Raw genomic sequence first — 13,587 nt, 5'->3', positions numbered from 1 at the left:
GAGGCGCCCGCCCTACGCTGCTTCTCCCAGTCCCGAGGGTCGTGGGGGCCTGAGGACTGATCTCTTCCTAACTCCATTCCCGAAAGCCCGGGAAGAGCATGGGGGAAGGGGAAGGTGAGAAACACCCCTTCCACTCACCACAGCCCCACCCTCTGAGAGGTGGCACCACCAGGCCCAGAGCCAGGAGGAGCCTCGCTCCCTGGCCTGCTGCACCCCAACTTCCTGCTTCGGGGGAGCCAGCTGTGCTCCTCTTCAGCCAGGGGGATCTGAGGATTTTTTGCAAATAGATTTTTACTTGTTTTAATGTTCTTCCCTCTTTTGTGTGAGTCTGGCTGCTGTGGGGGCGGGCACGGGCGGGGGGCGGGGTGCGGTTAGGAAGGACTGGGATTAGGATTGGGTCAGAGAAGAGGAGGCAGCAATTAGATAGCTTTGTGGATGTTTGTGTGCACACGTGCCTAGGTCACCGCAGCCGTGTGCGTGTGTGGGTAATGGGGTGGGGGAGAAAGAGAGTCTAGAAAGCTCAGGAACCGTAGACCAGGTCAGTTTGGTGAGTTTGTGGAGCTCAGACGCGCTGCAGACCCAGCGACTTTCGCCTCACCTAGGGGTCTGGAATAGACACACCTACAGCTTGGGGTTCATTTAACCCCTTTTGTGCCTCAGTCCCAAGAACTTTCTTTGTTCGCCAGCACCGGGGAGAGAGGCTGTCCGGAAGAGTGGGGCTGGAATGACCGAGCACAGAGGTTCACACTAGAGAGCTGGGCTCAGGGGTGCTGGGCCCAGCACCCAGTGCTCGCTCACCACGCCAATGCTCACTCACCACGCCAGTGCTCACCACGCCAGTGCTCACCCCTCTGGCCTGGCGGCTTGCCCTGTCGCCAACTCTTTCCTCCAGGTGGGAATGAAGGGCTTTCTCTGCATCGATTTGGCTTCCCCTGTAAGAGGGAAATTACCAATTGTGTTGTTTTTATTTTTTAGAATCACGCTTGCTTGAGATTGTGTTCACCTGGCAAAGTGGAGAGTTTGAAGCTGAGATGAGTTTGAACAAATGAAGCTGAGAAGACTTTGGACAATACCAAATAAATACTGTGAATGATAACTTGTGTTAAAGCTGAAACTTTTGCACAGTGTCCGGGACTGGCCCATTACTGGAACAGAACTAACCCTCCCAGTGCATTATCAATGTGTGTACACCGAGTTCTCAACATCCCGATTCTCTCGGATTTCAAAAGGTGATTGGGCTGGCACAGTCCAAGAGCCTACTTCTGTGTATTTTTCCTAGAAATACTTTGGACTAAATGGGTCAGCATGAAATAGACAAAGACAAGCAAAATAGAGGAAAGGGAGAGGAAATTAATTCTGGGAGAGGTGAGGAGAAAAGGGAACAGGGAAAAAGAGAAGAAGAGAGGAAGAGGAGGGGCGGGAGGGAGGGAGAGATTTTTCACACGTGCAGACCAAGGGCTTTGAAGCCTTCGACCCTGACCCCCAAACCCAAGTGCATCTCACAAAACAGGTTCGGCTCATATTTCGGGCGGTCTCTTGGCCCGGCGTCCGCGGTCCCCGGGGCCTTAATTCACTCCTGCCCTCTCCGCGCAATGACTTTCGAACCTGGGAAAATAATTGCATTAGAGCAGATTACTTATCCGTCTTTTTCTGTTCGACAGAAGTCTATTAAACTCAACACAGCCATTACCAGCTGAGCTCTAGAGCGCGCCTTCATTAAGAAAATTAAAATCATACTTTTGAACCTAAGCAACGCCTGCGCAGGTCTCAGGAGCCCGTGTCAAATCCCTGTATTTTCGAGAACCTGATTTTTCCGCGAATCAATGTCTGCTTTTTGGATACCGTAGATCAGGGTGTAAAGATTGAGTGTGATGACAGTTTCTCGGAAGATAGGGACGCCTGAGCTCTGAAAGTACCATGTCTCTTCTCTGTCCCTCCTCCTCCTCCCGCCGCCTGCTTTCCTGGGGTGGCTCTTCTCCCGGGAGCTTTCCAGTCAGACGCTGCACACCTGTCCGGGCGTGCCCCGGGATTTGGGTAGCAGGTGGGGGCGGCTGAGGCGACAGGGAGGGGACAGTGGGTTCAGGGCCCGGGAAGCCCGGGGGTGAACTTCCCCAGGTGACGTCTGCGGCCAGAGGCCCGCACCGAGTGCACGTGTTTCACACACGCGCGCGCGCACACACCCCAGAGCTCGGCGGGGAGACTGTCCCCGGCCATCGCGTTTCACAGCTGCTCCCGGGCCAGTGTGGCCTGTGAGCCTTTTGTCCACCCAGGCGCGGGAGCCTGGCCGGGGAGCAGGGCAGGCCGTTGCTTACGCCTTGGACAGGGAGCTTCGGTCCCTTTGGCGGGGTCTTTGGCCTCTGGGGGCCTATCTGAGTTTCCTTCTTGGTTTGGTAAGAGCAGCAGTAGCGCCGGGTACCCCTCGGAGACTGTGGGCGGAATCGCTCCGGCTCCTACCCTCTCCGGCGCCCCAGCTTGGGGCGGTGGGAACAGGTGGGAACTGCGGGGCTGGAAGGAGGGCGACGTCCGCTACCTCCCCTCCCGAAGCCTCTGGGTAACATCTCCCATTGCTCTAGCGGAGTTAGGATCTCCATTTCCACTTTCAACTGAAAACCTCACCCGGCGGGAGAACTGCCTGTCCGCTCAGTTAGGAGCGGGTGCGTTTGCATTTTTTTTTTTTTTTTTTCTTTGTGGCATCTGGAAATTCGCGGTGTTTCAAGAATAATTTTTAGCATATTTTTCCTGTTTGTTAGCCACCGCCCTCCGTTTCTGCATTTGGCTTTAAAAAATGTTAATGACTGTGTGCATCTCTGAAAGGTTCACCCAACTCAGGACTCTAAAAGAAAACATAACGCCTTTTGCACATTTTGGGGGCATCCTTCCCTAGGGTTCTAGGGGCAGACAGGTGCTGCTTCCATTTCTTTTCTTTCTTTCTTTTTTTTTTTTTTTTTTTTTTGGTCAGAATTCTCAGTCATAGAGTTCTCACCCCCTCTTTCTCTGTATAATGCGGCTTTGGGATTTATTAGGGGAAAATAGTATAGCACCCCCTCCTCCTCCCTATCAGCACTCAAATACAGGATTGGATGGACTTACTTGAAAGTGTATATATTGTTGTTCCTCAGCAAGTGTCTAGTTCTCTTTCTCTCAGTTTCTATCTGGTGCAAAAGCCTACAAAACTCAAGTGACGAAAGTCAACAAATAGATGTGGACAAGCGAACATCTTTTACATCTCCACAGCTTTCAACTCGCTAATTAGTGAATATTAAAAATATTTTTCCAGGAAAAAAGGAAAACAAACACACCTACACTGCTGTTGTGTTTTCTTCTCATCAAATGCAGACACATCATTGGATTTCTTTTTCCTTTGTAGCAACAGATGAGGAAATCAGAAGTGAAATGCAGCCTTTTAACAGTAGCAATTCCAAGAGTTTGTGAAACAGTTTTCTTTGCTTCTGTTTTCCCTTCTTTGCCCTTAAAGCGAAACAAAAACAAAGATACAAAAGGAGGAAACATCATTCTTAGTGAAGAGTTTATTTTGTTGCCACAATAAAGGGATGGGGGCAGTTAACAGCTACTTGAGATGGTAATGCTTAGTGATCCCATTCTTTTAATCATAATCTTCAAGTGGTTTAAGATTAATGGCAAGGGGTGTTTTCCGTCTTTACCTAAGGACCTTCACATTAATTTACTCAGAACATTGATCAGACTGTCAATGTCTCCAAATTTCATTAAGTCAAACAGAGACCATACAATGAGATGATCACATTTCCTTTATATGTGAGAGTGTCTTACTAAAAATGGTTTTATTTGGATTCAACTGCTATGAGGGACACCTCCTTCCTTGTCTTTATTACCTTATTGTCTTTGTATAGATATATAGATAGCTAGATATAGATGTTTTGTATTTATACCCACATACATATATTTGAATAGACCCATATGGTCTGCAGATAACTTCCCTTCCACTTGTGAGCTTAACAGGGACCTTTTAAAAAGTCAACCCCAGTGGCAGGCAGCAGGTTCTGCTCCCCCAGAGCAGGATTTATATTTAGAGTCAGTTTGAACCCAATGGACTTCCTCAAAACAGACCCCCAAAATGATTACAGCTTGGAGTATAAATATTTAACTTTACCTCAGTTGCCACAATAGCCCAGCAATTCTTCAGACACTATCAGACTGAGGCATCACTTCACTGACCTGAAGACCCGGGCCGTGTCCCACCTCTGCCTTGCCCTAGGAGCGCTGGTTCTATGCAGTCGCCAGGTCCCTGTCGCCTCCCGGAGCGTCTCCAAAGATGGGGGTGGGGGTTGGAGAAGGAGTGACACACAGGGATTGTGGGAGAAGCGAAAAAGGATAATGGATTTTTAAACCAGAGGGCCCTGCTACTCTGGCAAGAAATGAAAGTCCAGAGACACACCTTTCCCCTGCTGTCCTCCCTGCCAGTGTTCCTCCTCCCGCGCCTCATTTCTGAGCACCGTTTGAACTAAATGCCGAAATCCGGGACTTTGAAAAGCAAAACCAAAAACTCCCCTAGAAACTAAAGTCGTTCCGCAATGCAGATTGACACTATTTATGTGGGGGTCTAGTTGCGGTCAGCAGACTTTTCCAAGTCAGGGCTGCGTTGCCAGCGCCCTTCCCAAGAGGGGAGGCTGGCGGTGCAGGCAGTGCGGCCGCCAGCCCGAGATTGCTCCTGCTCTCGTTACCTGTGCGCCCTCGCGTTACATGGTGCTCATAAATCCCGCGGCAGATTAACTGGGAAACCAAGAAAATGCCTCTATGCACCGAACAGTTGAAAAAGAACCAAAATTCTCTCAGATAGTAGTAGCCTCACACCTTTCATTGGACGTGAAACACTATAGGAAGATCAAATGTCAAAGACATCGGCGGTTTATCTTGGTGCATGTCAGCTACCCTTTTCGTCTCCAGCAAAATTAAGAAATACGACCCTAAAAAGAATAGACACGAGTGGAAAAGCCGCGCGCGCGCGCGCGCGCGCGTGTGTATGTGTGTGTGTAGTCAGCTACGGTAACAACTTTTCAACACGTTTTCTGCTTTAAAAAAAAAAAAAGGTTAGGACAGGTTCTGGTATTGCTTTGCGTTGAAGCAAAGGGTCATCATTCGACAAGGAACCCTCTGAATTCCGCAAGCTATTCCTCAAGACTTTCCTCAAACAGTGCGAGTTTCCTGGAAGTTTAATTTTGTGAGGATACAAAATATTGCTTTGTATTTGGCCTCTTTCCCCATGAGATATCCATTTTTAAAACGTCTACAGCATATATGAAAAACATTTCCTTGGACTCAGAACATGCAGGTCGGCAGGAAAAACAAACTATAGCGAAAACCCAGAGAATAAAGAGATGTAGAAAAAGGAAATGTGTCCCTTTGCTAAGGCTTTTGATGGTTTATTCCCCAGAGGCCAAGTGAAGGTGTGGGGGGGGGGGTTCTTTCGCATTTTATTATTTTTATCACTTATTCATTTAAATGTTCAGTACTTGACAAGCTATTCCCCTGCCGCGGGGTTTTGCTGGAGAATGGACGTGGGGGCAGTAGAAGGAGTCAGTGAAACGTGGGGTGCGCAGAAAAACATGATTCTCTTTACAGGGGGCTGACCCGCCGCGTTCTGCTCTATTGGCCAGCAGGGGGCGCTCTGATGTTAGCTCTGGACTAGACAGCAGAGCCACTCTGAGCTTGCAAGGCAGGCTTGGCAGTTTCACGCAGCTGCAAAAGGAAAGGGAGGGGGGATTGTAGCTCCTAAATCCTCAACAGCTATTCCACTTGGGTTATTTACCCTCTGTTCGAAATGCATCTACGTCTCACTTTACCTACCCATCCCGCTTATAGTGCATCCCTTTCTCCATTCGCCTCTTTCTTTTCATCTGCATCTACGCAGCACATGTATAATCTCTCTCTAGCCTTGAAATATACATTAATGCAACTTCTTAAATGCGACGATGAATAGTCAACATTTTTTTCGCCTGTTAGTTCCGCTGATCCAAGCAGGATTTATTCGCAGATCTCACGTCCAGGAGCCATAATGCATGATTTTTTTCCCCTTAAATAAAATTGGTCAAATGTTGACAACCTTTAGGCCAATCTAACACTCAAGATTAGTGATGGGAAACTAATGAGAAAATATCAGATCGCCCAGCCTGAGGGCTGCCAATTAAATCTTCACTGATTGAAAAATAAAAGCGGACTTGGGGTGTGAGCCCAGCTCAACTTCAACTATTAATTTAACATGTTGCCGGGTTCGTACCTTCTCTTCTCTAAACGGCTTCCCGTAATAGAGCTTTCTCCTCTTCATCCCTCAACCTAAAAGCCAAATGTTATTTCTTAGAATATTTCAAGAAGTCCAAATCAGGATGATCGTCTCTTACGTGGTAAATATTAGGCCTTTAAGCAATATGATTTAACTAATTAGAAAATTTACATCATTAAGTCTCAGGGAGAGAAAAAAAAGAGAAACAAATCTGCCAGTCATTTTAAAGGAGACAGGCACTATTGAAGTGTGAAGAAATCGGCTCTAATTCAAAAAGGCAATCGGGCAGAAAAAGCCCTCAACATTACCCTGCTAGTTATTAATCAGAAAGGGCTCTCTCCTCCCCACACCTCCTCCCCTCTAAGCATTGAGTTTAAGTTCGTTTTTTTGCCAGTGGCCCATGTCATATTTATATTGAGGTTTTGTCTGCTAAAGGATTAAAATTTGAAAATGTTTCAATAAAAGGAAAACAGAATCCTCAAAGGGAAAAATATTCACAGAATCACCTCTCTTTCAGACAAGTAAACTTGTAATAAACAATTCTCACGCCCCTCTTATTTTCTTTTTCTAATTCCGTCTTTCTCCCCATTAAGTTCCTATTTTGAAACCTGCTTGGTGAGAACTAGATAAAGTCTTTGTGTTCTGCTCCCCTCCCCCTCCTTTCTTGCATCTCCTCCCTCCTCCAAAGCGAGAAACTTAGACTGAAAGCAGAAAAGTACAAATACATTAACAAAGCCCCACTCACTTGATAAAAAGGCCATGGTCTAGGCTTACATGTCAGGAATCTAAGGGAAGGGGGCTCTGTCGGTGGGTCTACAGACAGAAGATGATGAACTAGAAATTTCCCCCACCTATGTATACTATTCAATATAGCGTGGGGTTAGAGAAAAAGGCAGGCAGGTGGGTGAGAATTATTTTAAAGTGTATTGTGGTGTTGTGTGGCTTGTTCTTTCTTCTCCTCTTTTCTTTTCAGCTTAAAACAGCAGCCTCATTATATCTAGGTGCCCCTTCCCATCATACTCTTACTTAAGCCCTTGTGCACCACACACATCGCCTGTGCCCTCCTCTTCTCATTCCCAGCAAATTAACAGAAGAGGGAACTGCAAAAGAAACTTTGTGAGTAGTCCCATTTGGAAACTCAGGCCCTTCCTGGCATCTCTGAGAATTTATTCTTAAACGGATATTGGCTTCAAAAAAATGTAATAGCAAGACTTAGATATTCAATTTCCCTTCATTATTATTTCTTTTTAAATTATAAAGAGGTCCCCAAGGCTCATTTTTCTGCCTTGTCCTATTCTTCTCTCATTATGTTCCCTCCTGGCCTCATTTTCTTCTCCTTGATGCCTTACTTTCTGAAAGTTTCACTACCTTATTTCCCATCAAGGCACTGGGCCTTAGAATTCTCAAGCCTTTGGGTTTCTGCTGGCCTTGAGCAGCTCCCCAGCGTTAGTTCAATGTCATATTCCCAGTTACCAGATTTCATCTTTGCAGGAGAGAGCAGTAGCAGACCTGGGCTATTAACACACCACAGTTAATTCTCTGCGGGAACTTTTACTAGGTGGGACTTGTGGAAGGAGAAAACATCTGTAAACAGTGCATGCTCCTGAGGGTGCGGAATAATTTCTAATAGGCCAGAACACATTAAATACGGCCAAATTTGTGAACGAGCCAGTTCCAAGTTACCATTTGGTTAAATATGGAAAGGGAAGAGAAAAGGGGGACACTGGGAGGAGTTTAGAATGCTCCCCAAATGCAGCTCCTTTTCTGACCATTAAAGAGCACATGTGAGTCGAACGTGCTCCCCTCTGAGAAAGATGAGAGTAAAATGGACACCTCTGTCACTTTCAGGAGGCCGGACATAGAGAGGTGAAAATAGACAAGACAATGGCCTCTGGCGCTGGTGGGCTTCCTTGGCGGGGCTCTTTTGCCCCGTCCCTCTCAGAACCCTTCTTACCTTTGTTGCTTCACTTTGATATGAAACCATAGGATGTTCCTGGGCTAGTTTTCTCGAGAGGAAAAAGACCACGAGAATCAACCCGTCTCCTGCATCTACTCCGAAGTCAGGAAGCATTACAATAAAATTTACAGCGCCTTTAACAACTCGCAAGTAAAGCATTAAAATTCGCTTTAATTGAGAAAATATTGATTTTTAAGTCTAGAAAAAGCGAAATCGTAATTTAGCTTCAAACTTTCAGGCGAGAATGTAGCGTATTATGTCGCCGTATAATGGATTCACCCTTTATGCCCATGCAACACCACATCTTTAATTGCGCTACTTTATGAAGTGATAAAGACAAAAGATAACCCGACTTAGCCAAACGCTTTTTAAAAAGAAGACCTAGAGTCATTTCTTTTACCAGATATTTGTAAAAAGAATTATCTCCTTTCTTGAAGCAGGAAAAAAAAAATACCCAAAAGGGAAGAAAGAAATAAAAAAGAAAGGAAAATCACAGACTAGTCTAAAAGCAACTCACATTAGCCAATCCGTTGATATTCTCTACCAAAGGAGGGATGAAGCCAACATTTAGAAAGAATGCATTCACGGACAGAATTGCATCCTCCTTTAAACGAAACAAACCTGGGTCTATTTTCTTACTTTACTCCTCCGTCCTTTTTTTGGGGTGGGGAGTAGGGGAAAGGCAGAGGGTCCAGAATCCATTGGTGGACAGGGAAGGGAAAGAAAATCAGGCTTTCTATGTTATTTCTGTATCGGTTTTTGGTATTATAGAGGAGTAAAGAAGTTTTTGTGTGGTGGTTTTTCATTGATCAGTCACTCTGAGCTAATGTAATTATCCTCATCAATAGGAGGCTGCAGAGAGAATCATTATGTGGGTGACATTGATAAATGATCGCCCAGGAACGGCCCTCTCGCGGGCAACCCCCACGTCTGACCCTCCCACACACACAATGTAGTCATAGAAACACCTAGAGAACCTCGAGCCCCGCCGCGGAAGAGGCAGGAGAGGGAAGAAAAGCCTCGGGCGGCCGAGGAGGGGGTGGGGGCGAAAGGGGACGGCCAGCCCCAGATCCAAACCAGTTCCAACGACAAAAACAGCCAGCGGCGGGGGGCGAGGGGAGAGGGACGATCTCCCCACCCGGCGGCCAACCCTCCCGCGCACAGTTGCTCACAACAAAGTGAAAATCCGCCCTCCAGACGGACCCATTCCTCCACACCTTTTCCCATGTGTGACCTCACTACCAACAACATCTGATGTTTGCCGAGACGCACATTCAAAGGGGTCTCTCCAAAGGAGTTAAATAATTAGGTCACAAAACTTGCAGGCATCTAATTCTCACGCTAGTTTACCCCGCTCCCCAAAGCCCAACAAACAACAAACCAACCAAACCCATCTGCAAGAAAACAAAGGCAGCATCTGGGTGACACCCCCCTTTCTGCGTTCCCCCCAGTTATTTACTGGGTGACCCGGTCCTTTCTCTTCACCTCCTCACCCAGCGCCTCTGATTATGAGATAATGGATTTTGCGATTGTTCTTGTCAGGGAAAAAAATCTCCACAGAACCCCACGTTTTCATCTTTCGACTGTTTTTATTTAAGCCAATGGGAAGGTATTGAGAGCAGTAATTGATTCATAATGATCCATAAATCGATGTTGGAAAGCGGGGGGTGAGGGTGGAGGTGTTCTAAGAGTAGGGGGGTGATGATGCTGTTTATTTATTTTATTTCTAAAGCTTCGGCTAAAGTAGCTTTGACACTGTTGGGGCTGGGGGGAGGAGTTGTTGGGCTCTGCCGGATCATCCATCATCCCTGTCACCCAGAGTCTGCCCGGAGGAGCCGTAGACGCAATCTCCCTTCTGTCTCTACACCGAAACTATTAATATTAAAACCTCCCTTCAAACACTGCCCCGACGGTCTCCATTCTCATCACAATCTGACCGGCCTCCCCCATCAGACCACCATTTCCCCCGCGCGGCACCTTCTCCCAGCCTGGGCCCGGAAGGAGGGGGCCCGCCTGGGTGCGCGACGCCCTGAGTGGATGACTTCAACTGTAACCGGGACGGGCCCCCTGCTGCCCCCATAGTTTGCAACACGTTGGTCTAACTCTAACACACACTCCCAGGGAAGGCCAGGTGAGGGCCGGGGTAGCCCTCTGCACCCCAGTCTGCCAAGCGGCCCAAGCCTCTGTCCTGCCTCCTCCCAGGCTCCAGGACGCACGTCCGCACCAACCCCGCTGGGTGGGAGGCGGGGGCTGCAGCCTCGACGCCCACTCTGCACATCCAGACACCCGGACACCGGACTTTCTAACAGAGTAGCAACTTGTAGCCGGAGTCCAAGCTCCTTATCAAATTGCTGGCCTGCTAGACTAATGGGGAACTTGTGGAGGATCCCTGTCCAGTCCCTTTGAAGGAAGGTCCCTCCTTTGACAGCTGCTAGAGATATTAGCCACATTTCCCTTCCCAAATCTGCTCTGGGTTAACAGTCCCGCGGGGGTGGGAGGGGGTGAGGAGGCAGGAGGGTCTTGGTGGACTCCAACGAGGGTGGGAGGCATGAGGGGTGCTGACCTAGGGGGTGGGAGAGAGGAGGGGTGGACGGAAGACACAGACTTTCCTGGTCTTTTCTTTTTCGTTTAAAATGTGGCTTCTTGCTCAATTCCCAACCCTTAACAGATGGCGACTGCAGTTCTCTCAGAATTTCTTAAAGAAAGGGAAACCTTTGGAATTTATTTCTGCTTTTGCTTTTTCATATAAATAAAAAAGTGTTTTTATATTACTCTTGTTTTGGAGAACATAAGCAATTTTATTCAGACTACAGTATTTCCTTTAACACTATATGGTTGTCAAAACACCATTCCCAGTTTCTTTGCTTTTGACAGCTGAGTCTTTCTTAAATATACCCAAATCGGAACTCTTTACACTAAATAGTAAACCCGAGATAGGAGCAAGTGCCTTCCGGGGTGGTGTAAAAAAAGCATTATAAAAATTGGACAAATCTATCACTTCTCTTTCTTAGCATGGGGTTGGGGGTGGGGGAGAGCAAGGTAATGCAAACCAATATTACAATTATCATTCATCTTCAAATGTTTAAGAGGGTTAAAGTTAACAGGATAGGATGTGGGTTTGGTGAAGCAAGTAAGCATGAGATGACTTTATTCATTAAAACCAAGGATTGAAAGCTCTGGGCTCTAAACTTCAATGAGATAACTTAATAATTTCATAAAAGACATCCTAAACATGAGCCAATTACCAAGTAAACCCTTCAGCATTTACTGAAAGAAAAAAGTTCTTTTTCCCCCAGCTGATGTGACAGTTGATTTATAATGGCGAATTTTCAGTTTACATAAAAGCATTTAAAGTAAAAATCAGCAAATATTTAAAATTTACAAAAAGACTTCATGTAAAATAGAATAGCAAAAATGAAAGGGACGCTAGTTGTCTTTTCCAAGTGGCATAAAATTTCTCTGTTAAGTTAGTTTGCGTCAGAAGCATTATTGCTATGTTTAAATGGCAACACATCACTGGAACTGATAAACGTATTTATAAAAATTCTACCTAACTAAAATACAAAACAACAGAAGTTTATTTCCTTGTTCATTTATATAGAACTTCCAGAAATGCTGTCTGAAATGGAAAGATGGAAGAGCCCCAAATAAGATGTAACTATGGATTTCTTCCAAGTTTAAGTTTGCAGAGATAGTGAATTGTTTCCCTATCCGGCTGACATCACGTATCTAGCTAACGTTCATTCTTTCTAAACAAAGATTCCAAATTTAAGAGTTACAAAATTCCAGGATAGTATATTTATTTGAAAATTGAGGGGACATGCAAATACCTCACCCTTTTCGCACACTTTAGCAAACACTGTGCAGCATCAATAAGCTAATGATACAGACTTCCAGGCATGTTGCATAAAATTTTGAAAATGGCATTATACCATCCATTTGTTTTCTTTTCAGAGAAATATGTACGTTTAGTTATCAAATCATCACACTAGCATCCCTGCACATGGATGTGTCTGAAATAAAAATATACCACAGTATAATTGATAAAATATGAATGATTAATCTTTTAAAGTCAGAATTTCAAACTCCATAGAAGTTGTTTACTTATCTATGAACACCCATATGTAAATTTTCATTTACATATCCAACAATATTGTAGTAAGACCACAGATGAAAAACAAAGGCAGATAAATTACCTTTGAGCACAGACATTATTTCTTATGTTGTAAACTTAACCCTGAAAAGTCCTTTATTCTGGCAGAGGATGACCATGAAAAGCTTTATCTGAAAGTATATATTTTTTAACGTCATGCATCTAAAAAGGAGGTTGGCATGTTCAAGGGGATCTTTCAACCTGGCTCATCACGTACACATAGTTTTGTACCTTCAGAAGCTATCTGCTGGTGGCATGTATAGGCCCAACAGACATTGAAAGGCTATAGATGATTACCTTAAAGATTACTGATAAGTTTAAAATATACTCAATCGCTGGGGGGAAAAGCTGTCACCTGCCTTTAACACTGTATAGAGTCGGCATTGTGCAACCTTGTCCTAAAACCATTAAAAACGCAAAAGCCTAACAAAAAATCAAAAATGAAATATTTATTACCGCATTTTGTGACTTAACACCTTTTTTTTTTTTTAACATAACGTCACAGTCCTCATACAAGTATTTTAATGTAAATTTGACAAAGCTTAAAGGTAACAGCATTTTCTTCTAGTGAGGAACACGTGCTGAGAAAAGAAGAATTCATGGACATACAATACCAATTCCACAGCAGATCTGATACTAGCAAAAACATTCTTTTTTTTCAATTGAGGTAAACACATAGAATATCTAACATGAAACAATTAATAGACCGAACTCTGTACGAAGTTTGTTACAGTATTCTCTTGCTCCTTTTTATCCCCCAAGCTTTGAGTTTCTGATAAAGTCCTAGTTATGGTTCAATGACCATTAATAACTTTTTTGTGTTGAGGAAAGCTGCCCAACTTAAGATTGTTTTGTCCACAACCAAGACTCAGAACTCCTGGAAAAGAAGCTCCTGCTCTGTGTTTAAATCTTCATTTGCAAGCTCTTTGAAGAAGAGTCCCCCAAAAATAAGAAGAATTGGCTTATGAAGCACGAACTATAAAGATCTGTTTGAAACTAAAGGACACATTTATGGAGGAACAAAGGCCGGGCATGAAAACACATTCTTGAAGCTGGAGTTCGAGTGATGAGGTTCAGCCAAACGTTCATCATGATCTCCAGTGTGGTTCTTTTCTCATTGGCCCAACAGGTTTAAAATATATACCACAGTCTCTCCTGGATAGTGAATTCACTGATGAACCAAAACAGTCATTCTTTTGGGAACAACACACATAGTGTGGA

At 45.0% G+C, this 13,587-nt stretch overlaps 1 protein-coding gene and 1 long non-coding RNA gene across 10 annotated transcripts in view; both read right to left on the bottom strand.

Moving 5' to 3' along the window:
* Nucleotides 1-1,447: 1,447 nt before the first annotated feature.
* Nucleotides 1,448-4,325, bottom strand: LOC108311872. Its single transcript, XR_001828388.2, has 3 exons — nt 4,130-4,325; nt 3,300-3,468; nt 1,448-1,605 (listed from the first exon to the last, which is right to left on the bottom strand). It is a non-coding gene; the product is annotated as an uncharacterized LOC108311872 (long non-coding RNA).
* Nucleotides 4,326-11,996: 7,671 nt separating this feature from the next.
* The window catches only part of MEIS2 (Meis homeobox 2), a 212,259-nt gene continuing 210,668 nt past the window's right edge, over nt 11,997-13,587 (bottom strand). For 5 of the 9 annotated variants that reach the window (XM_017539504.2, XM_017539500.2, XM_017539506.2 and 2 more), the window contains one exon: nt 11,997-13,587. This exon is cut by the window's right edge and continues 639 nt beyond it. The gene's annotated coding sequence lies outside the window, so the exon portion shown is untranslated. The other 4 variants (XM_017539508.2, XM_017539505.2, XM_017539502.2 and 1 more) reach the window with 2 other exon arrangements.

The sequence above is a fragment of the Cebus imitator genome, unplaced genomic scaffold (assembly GCF_001604975.1).
Source record: "Cebus imitator isolate Cc_AM_T3 unplaced genomic scaffold, Cebus_imitator-1.0 Scaffold119, whole genome shotgun sequence".
NCBI classification, from domain to species: domain Eukaryota; kingdom Metazoa; phylum Chordata; class Mammalia; order Primates; family Cebidae; genus Cebus; species Cebus imitator.
Note: the sequence above shows the minus strand (reverse complement) of the source record. Positions and strands in the feature narration are given on the sequence as shown.